This window comes from Perca flavescens, chromosome 7 (assembly GCF_004354835.1).
Source record: "Perca flavescens isolate YP-PL-M2 chromosome 7, PFLA_1.0, whole genome shotgun sequence".
NCBI lineage: Eukaryota > Metazoa > Chordata > Actinopteri > Perciformes > Percidae > Perca > Perca flavescens.
In genome coordinates this window covers 5,678,173-5,702,738 of record NC_041337.1, presented here as the reverse complement: position 1 = coordinate 5,702,738, position 24,566 = coordinate 5,678,173, and the positions used below count along the sequence as shown (strand labels likewise).

General features: G+C 39.2%; 1 long non-coding RNA gene across 2 annotated transcripts in view; it reads left to right on the top strand.

Annotated features, from left to right (window-relative positions):
• LOC114558937 (uncharacterized) overlaps window positions 1-23,738 on the top strand; it is a 35,276-nt gene extending 11,538 nt beyond the window's left edge. Inside the window, exons 3-4 of one of the 2 annotated variants that reach the window (XR_003692998.1) lie at window positions 21,479-21,720; window positions 22,693-23,738. This is a non-coding gene — a long non-coding RNA (uncharacterized LOC114558937). Of the gene's footprint in view, window positions 1-21,478; window positions 21,721-21,896 lie in introns of both variants that reach the window. The other variant, XR_003692997.1, reaches the window with a different exon arrangement.
• Window positions 23,739-24,566: the final 828 nt, after the last annotated feature.

Here is a 24,566-nt window from a genome sequence, read left to right as displayed (position 1 = left end):
CTTGACATATCTCTCATCCTCTGCAGTCAATAGGCTCGTTCGAGATGAACTGCGCCTCGCCTGTAAAGTAGACGAGAGCAGGCGGCAGCAGCGGGGGGCGGTGACAAAAGTCCGTTCCCAAGTCGGACAGTTTTCCAGCTGATTCCAGCAGCATTCAGGCTGAACAGGAAGTGACATAAACACTGTGGTCTGATTCCGATTTAATAAAATGTTATCAGACCCATAGATCAGATCCTACACAGTCTCCAGTTTTTATTATGACGGAGTAGCTGTCCGAATGCTCTACATGTGATCGGTTGCTGATTTTAATTAACACACTGTAGATGATCTGTAATCTGAACGGATTTAGTTTCTCTGACTTCTAAACGTAACTATCAGCCTCACAACAGGTGTTCTGTACAGAATAAGCCTTTAAATCAGACAAATAGCAGTTAAAATCCCTCAGATTCAAAATCGATAAGAAGTTTATATAAAACGTTATGTTGAGTCGATTCTGAACCAATCAGCTGTTCGATCAGCTGAGAGGCCGGCTTTTCCCAGCATGCCCTGGGTCCGCCTGCGTCCGCCTGGCTCTTGCAGTTGGTGAAAAGCAACTGCGCTACTGCAGCCGCCTTGGTCTCGTGAGATTATCGTTGCCCACGTGTGCATGACGTCGGAGCAAGTCGGGATCAAGTCGGACAAGAATCTAACCGGCATGCATTGGGCGGCGATCGCCGGTGATCGATTCTGCGCAGAGTTGGCTCATCTCGAACGAGCCTAGTGTCTTTGATGGAAACTGAAGTGCTGTTATTTTCAATTATTGTCCTCTGTTCTGCTATAATACTTATCACTATTTTCCTGTGCCTTGAACCATTTCAAGCAGTCTCAGTTGGACATTTTTACACTGTACGAATCCCCAAGCTCTTTTTGTAATTGTTTACAGCATTTTCTAAGTTAACTAATGATTAATGTTGCTGAGCGGATGTCTTTTGTTTCAGGAGGTGCGTGCAATGTAGTCTGGATCAATGGAAAAAATATTGGCTTATCGGGAAGGTGAACGCCTCCAGCGCTGATTCGATGTAGGGAGAAAACTGATTTATTGTTAGGTCTTCCTGAAAGAATTTACGCTGAGCTACATAACTGTATTGTGTCAACAGTTAACTTCATTTAATATTGTATTTCTTATTCGGTGCAATGTCATTTCTCCGACGCTCCATTGTTCATAACTCTCAACCCAAAAAATTCCCTTTGGTCCTACAGCTCACTAATCCGACGTTGCGATTCCCACTATGGCCACGCCAAGACCCGCCCTTCAATGGCATTTATTGGCCAGGCGTCCATGCTTACACAAGGTAACGTAACCCCATTTCTACAGGTCCTATCTCCTGACTGACTGGCTATCCTAACCTTAACCACACTAGGTCAAATGCCTAACCCCAACCAATCGAGCTGCTTTGTAGGGCGGGTCTTGGCATGGCCATAGTGGGATTCGTAATTTTGCCACCAGCGAGATGTCTGACTAGCGGGCTATAGGACCGAAGGGAATTTTTTTTGGGTTATTGAGAGGTCGGAACAATGGAGCATCGGAGAAGTGGGCAGTCCCCTTCTTATTCAGGGTGCAAATGTTCCACAAAAACATGTTCTTCCCGAGACTATTTTGCAGAGCCACCGTCTCTGCATCCAGAGCTTAGCGCCACCCAAGACGATTGTGATTGGTTTAAAGAAATGCAAACAACCCAGGGTGTTTTCTTTTTCTTCTTTTTTTTTTTTTTTTTTTTTTTCTTCTATACCAGAATGTATGTGTGGTGTAGTTAAACCTTACTTGTGGGACTATGTGTAATGTAATGGAAGCAGAGGTGTCAAGTAACGAAGTACAAATACTTCTTTACCTTACTTAAGTAAACATTTTGGGTATCTATACTTTACTGGAGTAATTATTTTACAGCATACTTTTTACTTCTACTCCTTACATTTTCACGGAATTATCTGTACTTTCTACTCCTTACATTTTAAAAATAGCCTTGTTACTCGTATTTCAGTTCGGCTTGTTTTCATTCCGGCTCGTCATCGTTCAAAAAAACACACACAAAAAAAACTATCCAAATCGCTCCATCCGGAGAGAGTGAATGTGATTGTAGTTGGATGAGAAGTATAAACATAGTCATTCCGACACCCTATTGGTTTGTACGCGATCCATCAAACCTGCACAGACCCGGTGCTAATACACCACCGGTGCCTTAACGACCATTATCTACCGGACCGAATAGCAACGCGGATTTCGGTGACTTATTTAGGTGCCACTTAGATGCCTGCGCTTCTCTCTGATGCTCCGAAAACGGACGTTAGAGGGAACTGAAACATCGCCGCATGGGACGCTAGTTAACACTACAGTTGGCAGCAGCTAACGTTAGCCTACGGTTAGCTAGCAGCTGGAGTAAACACGGTTAAAATTCTGACAGCTAAACGGTGTGTCTGTATTTCACTGGAGAGGATTGTAACACCAGACTGTATGGCGAGTGGATTGTGTCATTCAAAGGATAACCAGGAGAAGGAGAAAGTTACCCTCCCCGTCGTCGCCAAACCGTGTGGAATTTTGGAATTGATTTAATAGGGATTGCAGACGAGAGACCAGCGGCGACTAGGCGGCGAGTGCATGTACAAACATTTTCCGGCGGCGACGTGGCGAAGGCGTATGTTTAGAATTCCCCTCAAATTTACACCTACTAAAGACGTCTAAACTAAGTACGTCGCCTTACAAACGTGTGAAACACACGCCTTCACTATCTAAAGACGTCTACGTCGTCAGGGTGACTTTTCCCCTAATATTGAACTAGAGTAAAGTATATTGTCATTGTTTAGATTCACATTTTGTTAGTGTTCTTTTGCTTACTTTCTGGTTCTTATGTGTTACTCATAATGTGTGGCTAATAATATCATCATGCTTATAAAAAAAGTATTAAACTGCTGAATGAACACTCGAAATGTCTCCATGGCAACAAGAGACTGATGCCGTTTGAACAACAATCATAAATAAAATAACAATTTGGCATATTTAACCAAAATCAACAACAATCAGCAACTGTCTTATGCCTCCTTAGGACCGTAACGAAGGTATAGTCACAAGATATATGATCAAAATCATAAAAATAACTTGCAGGGAGCTTGCAGCCTTAGTGATAGTTGCGTCCACTTGTTACCCAAAATGAACGTCAATTCACTCAAAAAATACAAACAAATTAACTATTAAGGGTATTCAACGTTAAAACAAATATGAAGGTGCTTGATTGACATTTACCCATTACATAATAAATAAGTCAGTGATTTGTCTGGTCTTAGCTAGGCCAACTAGCTAGATAAAGAACAGAGAGCCAGCCCACACAGCGAGACCGTGGTGCCTTTGTCTCAAATCGAATTTTTTTTAATTGGGGGTCTTACTTACAGTATATTTCGGATTTTTATCAGAAACTGCTTTATTGGCCATGTAAGTGTAAACACAAGGGAATTTGAGTCTGGCTAGGTGTTGCTTTCAACACAGAAACAGACATAACGCTATGGCTAAAAACAAAGATAAACAAGGTAACGTTAAACATGAAGGTTTCACTACTATGTAGGCTACATATATAAGTTGTATATAATAAAGTGTATACATGCATACATACACATACGTACATAAAGTTACATGTAAATAGATCTATTAAGCTTATAAACAGTAAGGCAATTAGTGCCAATGATCCAGTAGATGGCGCCGATGTTCAATCAATGTTAGAGTTACGCATTTTTCCAACAGTGCGCAGGTCACATAAGCTGATGAGATACTACAATTGAATTCATTGTATTATTTTTATACTGTCAGTAGGCTACTTTTAGAGCAACTTGTATAATGGCTAAAGGGCTTGGAACATATATTGAATGAATTGAAATACATTTAAACCTATAGGCTATAGTCTTACTGTATATTAAACTTGAATTCACTAAATTTTTTTTTTCGGGGGGAGGGGCACGTCTGGCGACGACGCTAGGTGTGGCGCCGTACTTATCAACTACGATGTACACTGGCGACGGTGTAGTCAATCCACACGTTAGAGTCACACGACAGTCTCCTTCGGTAGGTTATCCGTGGCACTATCCACTCGCCATAGTACTGTAGCTGCCGTTGTCTGAAAAACACAGACACAGAGATGTGTCACCTTTTTCAGCCCTTCTGAGTTTGCAGGTATGATTTTAATATTACATTATTATAATCATATGATTTTGTCCTAACGTTTTGGGGTTAAGCTGTTGTCCTTAATGGCATTGTTTTCCCCTTACATCAGGGGTCTTCAACGTTTTTTAAACCAAGGACCCCTTAACTTAAAGTGAGATGTAGCAGGGACCCCCTACTACATATTGTATGAAATTAAGTTGCCTATTAAACTGGGCCTACAATAACAGTTAGGGCAACCTAAAGCGTTCTTACATACCCGTTTTTTCATAAGCTATTAAAATATTAATTGTTGGCATGATTTTATAATATTGTAATGTTACATACTGTATGTGGAACAGTAAATCCAGGATTAACTGTATATGTGGGCTGATATCTTAGGGACTCCCTTACCTATAGGCCAGTAAGCCTATCATCAGTGGGAATTTATATTTGCTAATAATATGTTGGAATTATGTTAAGGCATTTTAATTTTAAAAGACTCAAAGATAATAAAAAGACTAAAAAATTTACAATAATTTGGAGGCCCCCCTGCAATGATGTTGAGGACCCCTGGTTGAAGTTCTCTGCCTTACATTACTTTTACTTTTATACTTTAAGTAGTTTTGAAACCAGTACTTTTACACTTTTACTTAAGTAGAAAGTTTGAGTTGATACTTCAACTTCTACAAAAGTCTTTTCAAACCCTAGTATCTATACTTCTACTTGAGTAATGAATATGAATACTTTTGACACCTCTGAATGGAAGATATTCTCCATCATCTGGGTGGTAGGCAACTTGATGAGATACACCTGCAAAACTGCTCCCAAATCACATGGGCCCTGTACTAGATAGACATTTATTGATCCTTTCGGAAATTCATCTTGCACCATTCAGCTCATCAAATAGACAACAGACCATAGACAACCACAAGACCACCAAACCCTTCCTTCCCCCCGCACAACCACAATACACAATCCCGAATATCTCCACATCATAAATAAAAAATGGCAAAGTGCAGTGTCATTAGCACCAATGGGCTATCAACAGTAAGGTGCATCATCATCAGTGGCATTTTAATATTATACCGTATGCAGTATTATTACCCAGAAAGGATCGTTATTTTCCCTAATTTATTTAGTCGTGTAATGCTGGTAGGAATGAATGGTTTTGATGTACTGTGAGTCAAGACGTTCACACACCAAATCTGATGAGATGAAGCAGGGATGTGTTACACTATTTGCTCTTGTCATGGTTTTTAATATTCAGCTGTGTTCTCCCAGATGTGCTGTCAGGACGTAACACTTCCATTCATCTCTATTTAGCCACAAACTCTTCTCAATGAACAGAGGAAACAAATGGCCCATTTTAGACGTGATGGAGTTTGTAGCCCTGACCGGTTGTAAGTGTAGGCCGAATTATGAGATAACTATTGAATTGAGGTTCCTGTCTTCTACAAGCAGAATCTATGACTTTTTTTCAGTATTAGCTAATGGTTCACTTCGTCTCAGGTTTGAGGCTCACCATGAGAACCTGACTCTCTTGCTGTATTTTTATTGAAGGGAAGTAGTCTTAACTCGAGTGGCTGATTAAGTCATGCAGCCTACTCATTATCCTGTGTATCTGCCCTTCCGTTCGAGACTGCATCTATTTTTGGGTGTCTAATACAGCTGTCGCGACTGCTTTTACCATGAAAAGCAACTAAAAATAAAGCTTGACTGCACAGTAACAATACAACATTAGCCTGTTCTGTCATCCCCTCGGTCCTCTCTTAAAAAAAGAAAAAATTGCAACGGCGCAACGATTACTCTTTATAATCCCGTTTTTTGAAATATTTCACTCTTTGCCTCTGAGCCAATTATTCCATCTTCTGCATATTTAACACATGACTGTTTGTCCCAGATTCATAAAAAGAGCCTCCTGGCTGAAGCCACGTCAAAGAATTGGAGAAACTGTAAAAGACAGAAAAAGTGCATCTGCAGGGCAAAAAGAGAGGGGGGGGGAAAAAAGAGGCTTTGTGAAGTTGAATGGCTCTTTGGTTTTGAAGAGAGGACGGCACAATAATCCGGTTTCGTCTCGGCTTCTGTCATGCCTCGGAGCTTCGTGGCATCCCACTGAACTCGAGCAGTTGTCTCACCTCCAGGACTTAACAAGTGTAGAGAACCAGGCACATTCTGCTTTTCAACAGATGCTCTCCCTCAGTCTTTCTCATTATGCCTCTAATAAAGCCTCTCCAGCACATTAAAAAACACATTCTCATGACTGTTATATATTTTTTACATTCATAATCATTGCAATTCGAAAGCATGATGTAATATATATATATATATATATAATCATCTGTTGTTTTCCTGCTCCTCGTGCTTTAATGACCAAATGTCCCCTGGTGGTTAAAATGCCGCCACTACATTTTTCTTGTGACATTCTTGGAACCGTCAGTTTTTTATCTATTAACAAAGCTTTCATCATCAAAAAGTTGCCTGAATATTAAAAACATTATTTGTCAGCAACATGTTATTCAGCCCAGTGCAGTAGTGGAAAGTAACTAAGTAGTTCAATTTATTCTTTGTCCCAAAAGGGCAATTTGTATGCTGCAGGAAGACATCACATGAAGAATATACAACGCAAACCACAACAATTAACACAATAACCTCAGCTTCAGCCTGAGTTAAAAAATAAATAGTTGCAGAGTTGTATTGGTATGATAATGAAAGTAAAAAAGAACTACAAGAACTCAAACAATAAATAATAATAAAGATAAAATGAAGGGGTCATTAATATAAACAAGGGCTATCCCTTCCTCTTAGCGGAGTTGAGTGCCTGAATGGAAAGCGGAATAAAATAGTTTTTGTATCTCTATTTAAGAGCCAAGGGGGTGCTAAAACGAAAGCCAGATGGTAATAACATGTATTCTCCGTACATAGGGTGAGTGGTGTCCTTGCAAATAGACATGGCTTTTTTTTTGTTTAACAATGTCAGTAAGGCTACTGAACTTCACACCCACTATCTTGCTGGCCACATTCACGATTTTAAAAAGTGCATTTTTATCCTTGATGGTGAGGTTTCTATACCAGCAGATGATGCAAATGTCAGGAGAGACTAAATAAAAGCTCTATAGAACAAAGTCATTAATGTTTTGTCCACCTGGACAAAGCAAGTTTTTTTTTCCTTTTGTGCAAAGAGTCTGTTGGCCTCTCTGGCACAGAGAAGCAGTGTTCAGTTCGTATTTAAGCCGGTTGTCAATCCAGGTGCCCAGATATTTGTAATATGGCACCATATCTATGTCCTGGCCCTTGATAACACTACTACAGGGGACATTGGGATGATGTCTGAGATCAGAATTGTATGCACTTTGTGCAAAACAAAGTCTGATTTATAATGCTGAAATAGTCATTAGATAGTTGCATGCAGTATGGACGCCACCTTAAAGCTACTCAAGATGGGCTTCTCTACCTGATCTCATCAGAGATGGCTCTCCTTCTTACTCTTCTTTCCTCCTCCTCGTTGTTATCCCCTGTCTCTTCCTCCTACTCCTCTTACTCTCTGTCTATTGTTGGCATCAATTGTTCAAAACAGGTAATCTGACATTTGACCATTGTATAGGCCTATACTAAAGCAATGATTGGTTAGTGTTCAGTTATGACATAATGTGTTAGCAAATGTGAGGAGTGTGTGTGTGCCCTGGTAAATAAGTATAGCATTTTGATTGGCTGTGTTTAGAAATGGATAGCAAGTCACTTCCTGTTAGATTTTTGTGTTTTAGGTAGAGAATTGTGTGTAATGTTTTGAAAAAAGTGTTTTATGCAATTGAAAGGCTGAGAAATAGCTTACGGTTTTGGAGATTTGCTGTGTAGTTTTGCACTTTGTGAGAGGTTTCAAAAATCGTGTGACATGAAAAGATTTTGTGTGTAAGCAGTTGGAAAAAACTGTAACTCACTGGAAAGCACACTGTTCACCCTCACCCTCTGACATTTCTGAGTAAGAAAATCCAGTATCCAGCCTACTAAGCTCGGATCAAGGTTAAAATGACGGAGTAATTTTGTAGCTAGCAGATGAAGTTGTATGGTGTTGAAAGCAGATGAGAAGTAGAAGAGTAGCCTAGCATGATTACCACTACCCTAGATGCCTTATATAAGAGATTGAGTATGGCATCTTGAACCCCCCTCTTGGCCCTGTAGACAAACTTAAATGGATCTAAAAGGAGTTCTGCCTTATAGTTAGGGAAAGTTAGGAATTTGTTTTGCAAATCTTCAAAAAAAATTCGTAATTCTTACCAATAGCTTTTTTTTTTTTTTTTTTTTTTACCATGTGTTCCTATAGGTGTCTAGTAATACCTCCCAATTTATCCACGGCCAAATCCTCGGAAACGCCTGGAGAGCCAATCCAAGTTAAAAATAAAAATATTTTAATATAATTTTTTTTGAGAGTGAGGTCTCACTCTGTAGCTAAAACAGAGACCTGAACACACAGGGTGAAAAGAGGAGCTGCAGCAATGTGCAGTACAACAAAAATATGGTGTTTTTTGAAAATTAAACCATGTAAACCTATTCTGATACAACCTCTAAATACAATTATGAACCTGAAAATGAGCATAATATGGCCACTTTAATGTTAGCTAACTTAAGCTGGATGCTAGCTACTAACATTCATTTTAGGCAGTAACTAAGATAAAAATGAGAGAGGGCCTATACATAAATTTATAGTCATCTGAACTTTAAACAGCTAAATGGATTTAGCCTACTTACCATGCCAGAAAGTAACTGTTATATTTTCTTGCAAGACTCCTGCTCCTTCTCCACATGCAGAGAGGTACTGTAATTATACTGAGCATGTGCATAGCAGGTGTCATTAATGTAGTGTCTTGAAAAAAAAAAAAATGTGGGTATAGTGGGTTTATCTCAAATTTGAATGTTGAGAATCCATTTAAATCCATTTTTTAAATATGAAGGATTAAGCAGTCATTTTTATTCAAAACTAATGGCTGGGATAGATTCAGCACCCCTAAAAACATCTAGTTGGATATCTCAAAAGCTAATATTGGTAAAAAAATATATATATTTTCACTATTTTTATCCAGGCCCTCTGGGCACCCCAACTTTGACTGGCTCTCCAGGCGTTTCCCTGAGGATTTGGCTGTGGATAAATTGGAAGGTGTTACTAGACCCCTACAGGAACACATGGTAAAAAAAAGCTACTGGTAAGAATTTTTTGCAGATTTGCAAAACAAATGCCTAACTTTCCCTAACTACTACTATTTCCCTAACTATTAGCTAGAAGCTACTACTGCTGCTGCTACTACTACTACTACTTTTGTATGTTTTTCTAAGGACTTCATGACCAAGGAAGTCAGAGCAATCATTAAGGGTTTGGGGGTGGCTAACCTTGGCAACCGGCACCACCACAGACTGTTTCCATAGAGATGACACTCTCTGGTGGGAGAGTGACAGGGTGAATATATCATAGAATACTAGACTTGGTTGCTCTGCACACACTTTCAGCAGGTGGCTGCTAATATTATCTAGGCCTGGACTTTTCTTAGGTCTTCAGTGTTAAAACAGTTGATGACACTGCGTGCATTAAAGGAAGGGATAAATGGGGGAGATGCCAGAAGACTGTTTCTGAGTTCAGAATGTTGATTGCTGAAGTCAAACAGGTTTTATGTCAAATCAGACATAAAACCTGTTAAGGTCCTGTGCCAGCAGTGAGTCAGACTTGTAACTGTTCAGTTCAAGCCTACTCCTCCTGCCTCCCTTGAGCCCCACAATTATCTTCATACTGTCCCAGGCAGAGCCCAGGTTGTTCATCCTGAGCTGTGATTCTATTTTATCTTTTATCAATATTATATCAATATCGATTTTTATTTTCTCTGTGCAGTACATAAGTACCAGTCATATTTTACTTGAGTATTTCCATTTTGTTCTACTTTATGGTTAATTTGCCAATGAAATGTAAATTTTACTTCACTACATTCATCTCACAGCTGTAGTTACTTTACAGATCAAGATACATTTACATAAAAACATTAGACAGATTAATAATTAAATATTAAACCATTGGTTCCCCAACTTTTTTGGCTTGCGGCCCCTTAAAAAAAGCAGTGTCTCCTTGGGGCCCCTTGTCATGAGTTCTTATTAGCAGATCTGCCAAAGAAGATCCTCTACATTTCTCAAATGGTTTCATTTAAATAGTTGTTTGAGGCCCAAGGAAGTAAAATTAACAAATATATCTCAGTTTGAGAAAAATTGTAATACAAATGTGTGTTGCAGCACTTTGTTTTGTCTTCTTTCCTCTTAACTCATTATCTCAATATATTGACTTTGTATCTCAATATATTGACTCATCTCAATATATTGACTTAGTAGCTCTATATTGAAGTAATATCTCAAAATATGGACTCAGTATCTCAATCTATTGACTTAGAATCTCAATATGTACTATCACTGTGAATCAGCTTTCAAATTCAATGGGGAAGCATATTTGGCCATTTGGGGCCAGTGCAAAGTCAGGCACTTTAGCAATAGAATTATCAAATTCTTGATTTCGTTGGAGCTGGTTTTTCTCCATAACTCCAGGGTAGATATGGACATGCTGGGCATCAATGGGAAGGGAAGGAGCTGTAGTATGTGAATCAGCTTTCAATTTCAACGGTGAGCTAAATTTGGCCTTTTTGGGCTGTGAAAAGTCAGGCACTTTAGCAATGGAATTGTCAAAATCTTGATTTCTTTGGAGCTGGGATTTCTCCATAACTCCAGGATAGATATGGACATGCTTGGTTTCAGTGGGAAGGGGAGGAGCTGTAATATGTGAATCAGCAATCAATTCAAATTCAATGGGCAGCTGCACTAGAAACCAAACCTCCTGTTTAGCCAGACTCCTTTCACTTCAGAGTGATAGTACATCCCCCAAACTCTCACTCGGGTAATATCAGTGCATTCTGATGTAGGATTCTAAAATTAAGGCTTTAAAAATGTCCAATCAAAGCTATATTTTAACCTTTTTCAGGCTGCTAATTAACACTTATTTTCAATGACAGCACATGGTACACACCCCCACCCCTACATAACTATTACATATGAGGTGTTCGGGTCTATCGGACATGAGTGTATTTAAATGTAGGTCCTATGAAACTGTTGTCTTTCTGCACCTGCTATTCCTACACAGTTACATACTTGTTACATTTCAAGCACTTCCACCTGTTGTGATTAAGTTCTAAGAAATAAGCACCAATAATGATCAAAAATCTTGTTTCTATTTCTTTTCTTTTTTATAATAGAATTTCCTTATTTTCTCGAAAAAACGAAAATGATCATATGATCATAACTGTGATCTCACAGGGGTAAATGGCAAATATGAACCATCCATTGTGTATATATCATTGATAACTGCGCTAAAGTAAACATTAAGTATTTTTACATAAATTGTTATGGCTGTATTGATTTAAAAGCCTAATAATGTGGTGGGTCCACCAGACCCAGGAACATTGGCTGTGTAACAAAAATATGAACACCACAAAAGGGTTAAAGCTATCTTTTATACAAAAACTGCCTGTTTAGCCAGACTAATTTCACTTCAGAGTGATAGTACACCACCCCAGACTGTCACTCTGGTAATATCAGAGCATTGTGATGTAGGATTTTAAAATTTAAAGGCTTTGAAAATGTCCAATTAAAGTTATATTTTAACTCTTTTCCTGGCTGCACTAAAAACGAACCTCCTGTTGAGCCACCTAAGGGTGATAGTACATCACCCCCAGACTGTCACTAGAGTAGCATCGGACCATTCTGAAAATGTCTAATTAAAGCTACATTTCAACTTTTTTCCGGGCTGATCAAAAAAAAAGAAGAAAAGACGAACCTCCTGTTTAGGCATATTCATTTTTTTCTCAGTTTTGGCTTTTTCCATTTGTTTTTATTTTTTACATTTTTTTTCAACATTTGTCTCCTTTTTGGGTGTTTTAGTTGCTTTGTCTTAGAACATGCTGTGACAGACCCTAGCCCACTCTAAACCTAACCCAACATCTGGATGTCCAAGTGAACTCCAGTTTGCTCCAAACTTGTTGGGAGTACTTTAAAATAAACAACATGCGACTCTTTGTCAAGTGTCTCATTTTGTTTCACAGAAGATTTCTATGAAGATTCTTGTCAACTTGTGATTCCATGGAAACTGTTTGGAGTTCGCATGTGAGGAGACCTAAAGAGAGAACCATCCTTCAGTCAGTTAGCTTGAACATGATGGTGGGTTATCCTTGGTGAACAGCGACATCTAGTGGTTGCATCGCAGGAAAGGAGGTTCACTTTCTACAGATTCTTTAAAAATAACACCATTTTACAAGAGAACAAAGATTTCAATGAATTAACATCCCATTTTGATTCTGATTTGTAAAACAGTTATGCCATTCCGTCTCCAAAAGGCCTGTGCTTCTTAAAGGGGATGGTTGTCTTCTTCAACAGCCCCACAGTCCTCAGGTTTGGGCTTTAGATGCTCCTCGTTTGTTTTCAGGTGTCTCATTTATGAAAGGTTACTACTGGAAACATAGCAAACTCTTATTCTCATCGTGACAAACTTCTGCCTTGTGTTGGAGTTTCTTCAAACTACTCTGTGACAGAGAGATCTCTGTCGATCTGTTTATTCTGGTGACATGCACAACCAGCCCCTACTCATCAGCTAAAGCGGCCGCTCTTTAAGCTTTTAGGACATTTTCATTTAGTAAGCATTGGGACAGAGAGACAGAGGTGGAGATTCAGGGCGACACAACCCACCAAACGAATCAAAGGCATGCTAAATCACACAGAAAAATATATTAAATTAGGCTAAGAACCTTCTGCAATAACTTACTTTGCATGAAAGTCATTTTTTTTTTAATTTAAAAACAGTGAAACTTGTGTGTCGTCAGCTTGTTAAATGTGAATATTTTCTAGTTTCTTCTCTCTGTAACAGCAAACTGAATATAGTTGAGTAGTAGATAAAACAAGACATTTGAGGATGTCCTCTTGGGCTTTGGGGAACACAGATCCACATTGTAAAGACCAAAAAACTCATCCATTCATCCAGACAATAATCCACACATTAATACATGATGAAAATAAATCATCAGCTCATTGAGAAGATTAAGTGACCGATCCTTAGCCCCTGTTGAAATGGTTCCTGTACACAATAAGTTAACATGATAACTTATAAAAACTTACTTTCACTACTACTTGAGTTCAGGAGAGGAAGAAAGCCTGAAAACTTCAGAGTCCTCGCCTAATGTTGGAGCCAACATTAAGATTTAGATATTAACTTTTATTTTGATGAATGGTGCATAAATATATTTCTGTCAGGGGCCTGTTTCACAAAAGCAGAATATATAAATCCAGGATAACTGATAAAGCGAGGCTTGACCTAGTCGAATCTGTGCATCCTGGCTTGGTGCGTTTCACGAAGGCCGAGCCAGGATGAGGAGGAGCAACTAGGTTGAGACAGGCTGAAGTCATTCATAGATGCTCGTCCACGGCTTTCCTCAAAAGACCGCGAGGTCGATCACAGATCTACTGATGCCAAAATGGAGAATAAGCATTGTACATACTTTATACAGAGTGAGCAGCAGCTTCTTGTGGAAGTAGGATGATGTGAAACACATTTGTATAAAAAGAAAAAAACGGGCGTAATGAAACGGCAAGAGAGAGTAGCAGACGATCACGGACCGACTGAATGCCTAATTGTAGCCTAAATACATTAACTGACCACGGCTATGAATTGAAGCAGTCATAATCGTACCACTACTACTAATCATTTGCACAAATTAACAGTTGTACTCTTTGCCTTAAAAGTAAGCAGAAGATAATGTTACTCAGGAAACTATCATGAAGATCAAACGCTAGAATATGATGCGTAAAAATGTCTTTCAATCTATTCCTCTCCCTCTCTCTCACAACCAAGCTCATTGAGAGAACACCAAGGGTTTGCAGAGTTATCAAAAAGCAAAGGGTGGCTACTTTGAAGAATCTAAAATATAAGACATGTTTTCAGTTATTTCACACTTTTTTGTTAAGTACATAATTCCATATGTGTTCATTAATAGTTTTGATGCCTTTTATTGAGAATCTACAATATAAATAGTCATGAAAATAAAGAAACTCATTGAATGAGAAGGTGTGTCCAAACTTTTGGCCTGTACTGTACAGCATTGTATATATTGCCCTTAGTAACAGACTTCATTTAAAACTTTCTCCTATAAAATTTAAAAAAATTTTTTTTATTTCATACAGCAATACAGTAGCAATGAATAAATAAGTCACAACTTTAAATAATTAAATGAACGGCAATATGCACCTGTTGTATTTTAATCCAGGCTGATAACAATAGGGTAAAACCACTGCTGGGTGATCAGAAAATTATTAATTAATTAAATAAATCCTGGCTGGTCGGGAGCAGGCTAGCTGCACAGAATAAATCTCCATGGTGATTTATGTGCCTCTGCTTTTGTGAAACCGTGTCGAGGCTAAATTCATCCAGGATAACTGGAAAATCCCAGCTTAATCCCTTATCTTGGTTTTGTGAAGTCAAGCCATTAAAGTCAAGAACACAAAGACAATAAAATGCTTTAGGAAATTTTAATTTGGCGGTATGGCTATGTTCAGAGGAGTTCACTGACCTTTCATGAGCCCCATGAAAAAGCAGAGAGTCAGGGGACAGCAGAAGCAGAATTAGGGGACGCTCACACAGTTTAAGACAGGGAGAGCTAACTATTCCCCTATATGAACAGAGCAGCAACAATGACATAGAAGCAAATGCCACGTTATACACGACAAGTAGGTGTGAATTTTCACCGATCTCCAGATTCGATTACGATTAATATATCCGTGATTTGATTCGATATCTTGATGCATCACGATGCGTCAAATACAGGTTTTCTATTGAAGCCATATAGGATATTTAATGCATAGCTGTTCAAGCTTCAAAAACAAAACATTCTGCAGTGCTCTAATAATAAATAAATTGGATACATAAAACTACAGCACTGAGCACATGGCACTACCTGAATGAGCAAAACGTAACACAATATGCAAACCAAAATGATGTTAGGCCTACATTAAATGGTAAACTAAAAATAATTGACTATGGCCCAGTCGATTATCGATGCAGCATTGTCGTCCACGATTCGATGCATCAAGTATTTGATTAAATTCAACACTAATGACAAGGTGGAGCAGGGGAGGAGGTGGGTAGCACGATGCGAGAAGCAAGCAGATGGAGCAAACTAAAGCGGCAAGCATTTAAAACAAATTAAAGCCGCAAGCCGTTAGAGCAACTAAAACGGCGAGCAGTTACAAGCAAACTAATGCTGTGAGCGATTAGGCTTTGCCACAAAGGTAAAATGTGCAGTTAGACATTAGACATTACAGTTAGACATTACAGTTGGACATTACAGACATTACAGTTAGACATTAGACATTGCAGTTGGACATTGCAGTTGGACATTGCAGTTGGACATTGCAGTTGGACATTGCAGTTGGACATTGCAGTTGGACATTGCAGTTGGACATTGCAGTTGGACATTACATACATTACAGTTGGACATTACAGTTGGACATTACAGTTGGACATTACAGACATTACAGTTGGACATTACAGACATTACAGTTGGACATTAGACATTACAGCTGGACATTACAGTTAAACATTACAGACATTACAGTTGGACATTACAGACATTACAGTTGGACATTACATACATTACAGCTGGACATTACAGCTGGACATTACAGCTGGACATTACAGCTGGACATTACAGTTGGACATTACAGACATTACAGTTGGACATTACAGACATTACAGTTGGACATTACAGTTAGATATTACAGGCATTACAGTTAGCCTTTATTTTTAAAATCCTTCATCAGAATGCTCCGAAAATGCACAGGGACATTAAGGGATGTGTATCCTTTCACCCTGGCATGAAATCAGTCTGGCTAATATGGAGTTTTGGTTTTTAGAGCGGCCTGAATAAGACTTACAATATGGCTTTAAATAGCAGCCTCAAACAGAGTTGAAATATAGCTTTAAGTTGACATTTAAGCCTTTATTTTTACTTCACCCTGAGTGGTGTGCGCGTGCTGACCCGACCTTCCTACTTTGAGGAGAGTAAGACCACATGTATCTGCCATCTAATTTATTTAATTTATCTGCCCTTGCTATTTTAATTGGAATTCTTTTAAACTTTTTGTAATAAAACTAAACTTATTTTTGTACAATATTTGCCTCCTGTTAATTGTTCCTGTTAGGGGAGAACTAGAGTTGGTCACACGACATACTAATTAACATAGTAAGGGTTCAAAGGGTTCGTCCTGACCCTCAATACGAGGTGGCATTGTCAGGTCTGAAAGGTTTTATGTTGCTCCGGCACTACAATAGGAAAGGAAACGAGCAAAATCGCTGCTAGCAAACTGGAGTTGCTGCAGTTACGTCCAGAGCTCCCAGTTAGCTAAAATGGCAGTTGTCGGGGCATCTTATAAAGAGTGCCTTTGTGCCTCTTAACAGACACAAATTTAATTAAAATGTCTGTACAAAATGAACAGGGCCCTTACCTGACAAAAAGATGCGTTTTCAACTCCGACATTGTTAAGAAACAGTTTTAAATTCAAAGTTTGTACTGTCACCTGTCTCTATCCTGCAATGGTCACTTCTTGCCCCAGTAAACCAAGATGGTGATGGCTAAATGCCAAATTAGAGTTTAATAAAAGTAATCCAGCAACCAATGTGTGACGTCCAAGTAGCTACGTGCACTTTAATCAGTCTACGCTGTTCACCACGAAGAATTTAACATTGTACATGCCATTGTTCTCATGACTGGATTTAGCACCTAAACACATCCACTATAGTTTAAAAAGTACAGAATAAATACAGTATTGCAATAAGAAAATATAAATTTGTGCGAAAGCAATAAACACAAAGAGCTAATTAAAAAAAACTGAAAAAAACAATGTGAGCTGTAACGGACATAGTTTCCTGTTAATTTCCCTTGAATAAATTAAGATAAGTTTTTAAAATAACTTCTCTGAAATTATTAAAACGGATTTTTGAGTGAATGTGACTCATTCAAATGTTCCTGAGAGAGTAAATGTGGCGCTGACAGCGTTGAAGCTACAGCCGATGTAAAGTAACAGTAGAGTTCAGAGGAGGTGAAGAGTCTTGGGCGTGGCTGCCGGCCGAGCTGGCTTCTACCCGAAGAACAGAGTAGACCACGTTACCTGCGTCACCAGAGGGGGCGCTGTGCAGCGAGGCAGATGTACCGTTGGGAACATTCAGCTCAGAGTAGGTGAGGTCACTCCTGTCGTCTTCAGTCTGCAAGAAAACACATAGCTCAAACTTTATCACCTGACTACTCGCCTGTTTGATCATAGTGGGTTAAAATATGGACCTAGTCTCTGTGATGTCACCCATAGATTTCTGAAGAGTCAAAATGTAGCTCAAAGTAGGCGGCTCATTCGCCATATTGGCAGAACCTGAAGTCACCTAATCAAAAAATAGACAGAGGTGGCGTCCCGAATAAAGTCTACAGTCTATAAGGACAGAGCGCATTGCGTCATACTCTGAAAGCCACGCCCCTGGGGGCGCTAACAATCCCACGCTAACAACACCCTTTTGTTGACCAGAGACAAGATAGCTATTGGTAACTAATGTTAGCAAGCTAACATAAAATCAAACATACTTGCATACAAATTACTGCATATCTTTATATCCACTTCCACTATAATACAAGTAGCATACTGTCAAAATGCTTTAGTTTAATTAGGGGTCCAAGCCCGAGGGGGCCAGGAACACAGATTCAGCGGAGCTGTGGAACCCTTTGTTTTCCTAAGGTTTATTATTTTTCTCCGCCTAAAAGTGATGCTACAGCCTAAACCATACATGATGAGGGGATGCCGTTTTCAGGACTGGTCCAGATCCCTGCAAGGACCTCAGACAAAGAAAATTCACCCACTTCTACCACTAGGTGGCGCTATAACAGAAAAAACGCATTTGGCCTTATAACTCCCACACCGTACATCGCACATAAAAAATACACATATCCACGCGTTTGCTGAATTCAGCTGAATCTCCTGATATAGGCCATGCCCATTTCTGTATGTGGAACTCCTTCTAGACCGTGAGACCAATCTGTACGAAACTTAGCATCTCCAGACTGACCTGACAAAAAGGTATCAAAAGATTTTTTTATCGGATAAAAATTGCGCAAATTATGCACAAACAAATTTGTATAGCTAGCTACAAAAACACAAACTTTACCATATCTTGGCCAAAATATATGCTATAAACACAAAACTTTATATTCTTGTTTGGCATGACCCTGTGGGGCTCCCCAACAAATTATACAAAATTTGGCCACTATCTAGGGCCACTCCTGAGGCCAAGCCTACAGTGGGGTACTGATTCGTCAAAGTGGGCCTGATCTACGGGACCCAGGTTAGGATTCACCACTTACACTAATGTGACAACTTCAAATTTACAGTTCCTTGAATCGAGCTGAATCTGATAGTAAAGGCCACAACCATTTCTGCTAAGAACTTTTTTGCAATATCGCGCAATGTGCAAAACCAACTTTTTCAAACTCCTGTGCCGTGCGACCGATCTGCACGAAACCTGGTACGTTGCATCTGCAGACGGACTTGAGCAAAACTTATCAAAAGAATTATGCTACGTTAAACTATGCACAATTTACAACCAAACTCATTTTCGTAGCTAGCCACAAAACACAAACTTTAACATATCTTCGCCAAATTAATAGGTATCAGAGCAAATATTTGTATTAATGTTCGACATCCCACTCCTAGGCTCTGTACCAAAGATTGGCTATTATGAATTATTATCATTATTACGCTATAATGAACGTAGACGTGTTTTGCCAAATAAGTCAATACATTTAAATGGGAAATTTGCAATGGCAATATCTCTGCCGGAGTAAAGGCTTTCATCACAAAACTTGAGATTATTGTTCAACATGCCACTCTGTGGCTCTGTACAAAATCTGGCAAAGATCGGTCATTAGGGGGGCGCTATAGTCAACGTAGACCAGTTTTGGCCCTTTTACTCAATCAACGTTAATGGGATATTAGCAATGGCAATGTACAACAGACCTTGGGGCTCACACCTCTCGATATTTACTGACGTTTGCCCCCCCACCGTTACGCTTTGGGTCCCGCTTTTGCATGGTCCCCGTGTCTTCGGGGGCGACTCGCGTCTGGGATGCTTGGACCCCGTCATAACTGCTTGCAGTTTTAGTTTAATGTTAAAGTTGGCCTAAAACTGACTTTTGGATATTTGACTTGTAACTAAATGCTTGTTGGAAACTTAACATTAAGCATACAGTATTGTTAGCTTAGTGTCAGGTTTCAGTCTTCCCATTCTCCCTGCTAATTCCTCAAATCTGTATCTACTTTTGTCTTCCTAAAAAGTTTTTGGCAGCTTATAAAAACTTAAGTTCTGGGTTATTTACATTGTTGGTAGTGCGTCCCACCACCCAGCAGCTTTTAGGCATTTTTCTGTTGTTTGCTAGCAGACGGCATGGAGGAGGAGGCTCCTTCAATCCAAGTCAATAGAGAGCAGAGAGTACCTATCCAATACCTATCACCTGCAGCCTGAAGGTGTTTCCTAAACCCTACCACACTTTTGACTTACTTTCTTCTGAGAAGTGGGTGCAGTGACTAAGCTGTACTCCTCTGTGGTTTCCACTACATTTGATTTGGTGTATTTGGCGTAAGTGTAAACTGTAGACACTTCTACAGGAGGAGATGTGCTCTGTCTGTCCTCTCTGATCTCCTCATACACTCGGTTGGCCTGCAGGAAGAGAACAGGGCTTTGTATTAATATCAGCTGGTTGATACTGACACTAATGATGCTGAGATGTCCAGATGAACCCAAACTCACCCCTGTGACATTAGAGTACTCAGTTTCCAGAGGAGGTTCTGAAAAACATGCAGTTCAGAAGATTAGGTCCAAGAGATAGATTAAAAAAAAAAAAAAAAAAAAACTTTTGTAACTTTAAAAAAAAAAAAAAAGTTGACTAAACTTTCTGGGCCGACCTTAAATGTTCTACATATGGCATTTAAAACATTAATATAGCAGCAAACAACTAGCCTGTATGCATCCTGAGCAGAAAATGAAGTCACAGTGTGAGTTGTTATCACAGTTTCTCTGTTCTTAGTTTTGGTAGCCTGACCGGCTGCGTGACTGTTAGTGTATGTGAGTCCCTCTCTTTGAAACTGTTGACCCTCCCCTTGGTGTTAAAGAGATTTAAATGTGTTTCATGCTTTTTGCGGTCTAGACGGTGTGGACGGTCCCCGTAAACCTCTGGTTGTTCATACTGACTGCAGTTAAAGTGTCTCCAAGAATGGACCTCCTCTCTTCTGTCTCGCTCTGTTGTTGTAGATTAGTCTACTCTTTAGAAATGTCTCTTGAACCGGTGTATAAGCTCTTCAGGGGACTGTAGCCAATCATTGCAATGCAGTGTAGGAGACCCCGTCCACGTTGTTACAAAAGACCCTCAGTGCACAGTAGCCCAGGCCACAATTGCGCAATAATTTCCAGACCGTGCTGACAGCAAGAAGCATGAAACACGTTTAACAGAGTGACCTCCCACACAGCTTTAAAAAAGCCGGTGGCAGAGAGCAGGTCGATTGGTTCAGCTGAAGCTAACCTTCCAGATTTTCCTCCACCAAAGAAATCACAGTTTTCAGCTAAAAAGAATTCCGACAAAGAGACACTGGTCTCAACATTGGTCTGGTATGCTCGAGATCGACAACCCTACGAGCTAAAAGGGCTCCACCCTGATTCAGAAAAAGGGAGGGGGGGGAGACTTCTTTTTTGTTAAATGATTTAACCTGTGTATTTAAGTAAATCTTTTCCCCCAAAATTCAGAGTTTAGAGGGAGTGGACGTGGAGGTTCTTCCAGTGTTTGGATCCTCTCTGTTCATGAAACTTGAGTTCCACAGTCTACACAGCAGCTTTTATAAAAAGTGGTGGAAATGAATGATGATTATAGCAGCTTGACAGATAATCGGCAACCATAAAACTCATTAGAGTTGGTTCATTTTTGCTTGACTGAATTTTTCAACAACTTTTTAAACTTTTTTTTTTTTTATTTGTCTTTTCTGTGTGCAAATAGTTATGTTGTGACTTCACAGATATATAAAGTGTGTGTGTGTGTGTGTGTGTGTGTGTGTGTGTGTGTGTGTGTGTGTGTGTGTGTGTGTGTGTGTGTGTGTGTGTGTGTGTGTGTGTGTGTGTGTGTGTGTGTGTGTGTGTGTGTGTGTGTGTGTGTGTGTGTGTGTTTCCTGTAGTCTCACCTTTGGGCTTACTGGCCCTCTTCCTGCAGAAAATCAGCAAAGCTCCTGATAACATGATGAAGAAGAGGACCAGAGTCAGACCCAGATACAGCAGAGCACTTGGGGCTGTTTGAGCAGAAGAACACGTTGGTTTTACACTTCCTGGTTCATTATTAAATATATCTGGCAGCATAAACTGGACTCCAAGGTACATGAGGGACCTGAGAGATCATTCATGCTGTGTTGTCCAACTAATGGTAACATCAACTTAATATTTTTAATAATTTTTTCATAAATTTTAACTATTTTATAACATTTACACCAACAATGAATATTACTTCTATACATAAAAGCATATTCATGTATTTGCATAAACACAGTATATACTGTATGCACATACATATACAAACAACAAATGTACCGTGAGCTGCAGGTGTAGCTGGTGCTGTGTGTTGCTGTCGAGGCTGCTCGCTGGCTTCAGGGGAGGCTGATGAAGGTGTGGAGCTTAAACTCTGTGATGTCATCAGTGTGGAGGCTGATGAAGGTGTGGAGCTTAAACTCTGTGATGTCATCAGTGTGGAGGCTGATGGGACTGATGGTGAAGAAGGTCTGAGAGGAGAGGTTGGAGCTGTGAAACATTAAAAACACAATCAAACAGTCAGATAGTGATTGTAGAGATCCAAAGAAGTGGTGATGATCAGATGCTCCCTGCAGAGAACTCTGTGCTAACATCCATGTGTTTTAATCCCACAGCTAAATGCAGAAGGTCATCAATGGGTTTGGTGTAACAAGATTCCAATCAGCTGCAGTGTGGGACCGTCTGAGTTTATCACATATTTTACACATCAACTGTTAAAGGAGCATTTATCAGAGTTCACAATGATGAAAATATGCAGCTCTAAATACAACTGTTAGACTAAACATGTTAAGTTATTTGAAACATCAGCAGCTGTCAGTGAACAGTTAATAACATGACTCTCAGTAGAAACTCACCATCTGTAACTCGGATCTCAATCTCCTGGTATGATGGTGAGAATGGGAAAGATCTGACCAAACAACATCTGTACCATCCTGATTCAGACTGAGTCAGGTTTCTGATGCTCACATACAGTATTGTTTTAAATACTGGAAAACCTCCTTCTATATATCTGATGCTGTATCTGCCTCTCTGAGCTGTGTCCTCTTCTGTGTTAATGAGAATGTCTCCTTCTTTACATTTGTCCTTACAGAAGATCCTCCTCTTTCCAGAGAAATAGAAGGAGCATTTAACTGTGATGTCTCCTCCTTCAGTTCCTGTACTCTTGATGATTTCTGCATTGATGAGACCAATGTTTCCATCCTGCAGTGCTGTTGAAAAGATGAACAATCAATAGTTACTACTTGCTATTGATGTTGCAGTCTAATTTGTTTCACATTTACATTCATCATACATAGATCCACACAGTCATACTGGGTGTGATAAAATTCCCAGCTTATGAACTCATGCTTTGTCAGTTAAGACATTGGTGCACAGGTCTCATTCAGGTCTCCAACATCACCTCATAACCTTTTCAGGCAGAGGAGTACTTCTACTCTGTCTCCATAGAAACCACAGCTGTATGCTGTGTGTGAATTAAGTAATTGGGTCAACAATAATGAAACACATGGAAACAGTACTGTGTTCAGACAGAATGCAAGGTAAATTTTAGAGGCACCACGATGGCATTCTAATTCAAATTAGTTTGTGCTGAGTTCATTGAGTCTTTGAGTCCTGGGTTAAATATGTCATACAATTTAAAACCATATAGTTTGAAGAAGTGCTGGAGAAATCTAAAACCAAGTAAATGTGATTCTGTCAAGACAGAGAGGGTATCTTTAAAGATTCTTCAGGGGAAATAAAAGATTTAAAGATTTAAGGGGGTTACAACTATTAGTGTATATGAGTATTGTTTCCTGCATAAAAATTGTATTTTCATCTTTTACCTGCTTCTTCGTATGTGAAATTACATTTTCCCATGCAAAATGTATGTTTTATCCAATATTGATAGCAGGAGGACACATGCAGTGTCAAAATATAAAGAAATATAAAAAAAATCAAGTCAACTATACAAATAATCATAAAAATTAGTAGTTTACAGAATACACAAAAAATATTCATTTTTCAGCTCAAGTCAGCCAAACAAAATGTTTTGAAAATGATGTTAGACAGTTTAGTTTCTCTACTCCTCTGTAAGATATCATTTTTTTGGTGCTAAAATCGTTATGTAGTTTTCTTTCTGTTATCAATTTATTTAAACAAAAGTAGTGGGATCGATTACAAGTTTGTTGAGTGGAATTGCATTATTAAAAGAAAAGATAAAGACAGAGCCTGTACTGGTCACCTTCCTTCCTCTTTCCTCCCTTCCTTTCTCTCTGTGAACCTCTATAGGTTTAGATCTGGAGTTTCCTGTGATGTGAAGCTACAAAAAAAAAAAAAAACTGTAGTCAGGGGGAAGCAGCAGTTAACTAATACCCAGCAGTATGTAAAGTATTTAACTATTTCCTCTGTTACAGTTATAATACGACTTGTCTATTTCAACTTTCACGATTGCTCCGGTGCCGCCAGGATGTCGCTCTTTTTCGGCCGGATGTCCGTCACCTTCCTCTTTCTTTGTGTTGGCGTTCTAACCTCCGGTGGATTTGTGAGGACTATGGTTAACTGCTCCTCAGATCTCTGCAGGGTAAATCCAGACAGCTAGCTAGACTATCTGTCCAATCTGAGTTTACTGTTGCACAACTAAACCAACTTTTGAACGTGCACATGTTCCACCAAAACAAGTTCCTTCCCAAGGCTATTTTTCAGCAGCACGATTACCTCAGAACTGCTCTTGAGTATTTCTATTTTCTTCTACTTTATACTTCTACTCTACTACATTTCAGAGGGGAATATTCTACTTTCTACTCCACTACATTTGTTTTATAATGTTGCAGATTCAGATTAATACAAACTATAATCAAAAAATGAATAGTTTTAATATTATAGATTTTAGATGAAACTTTATTCATCCCTGGTAAATATTTACAAGTAATCTAATACCCAGTAGTGTACAAAGTATTTAAAATGAGCTCCACCTTTCCCAGCTGC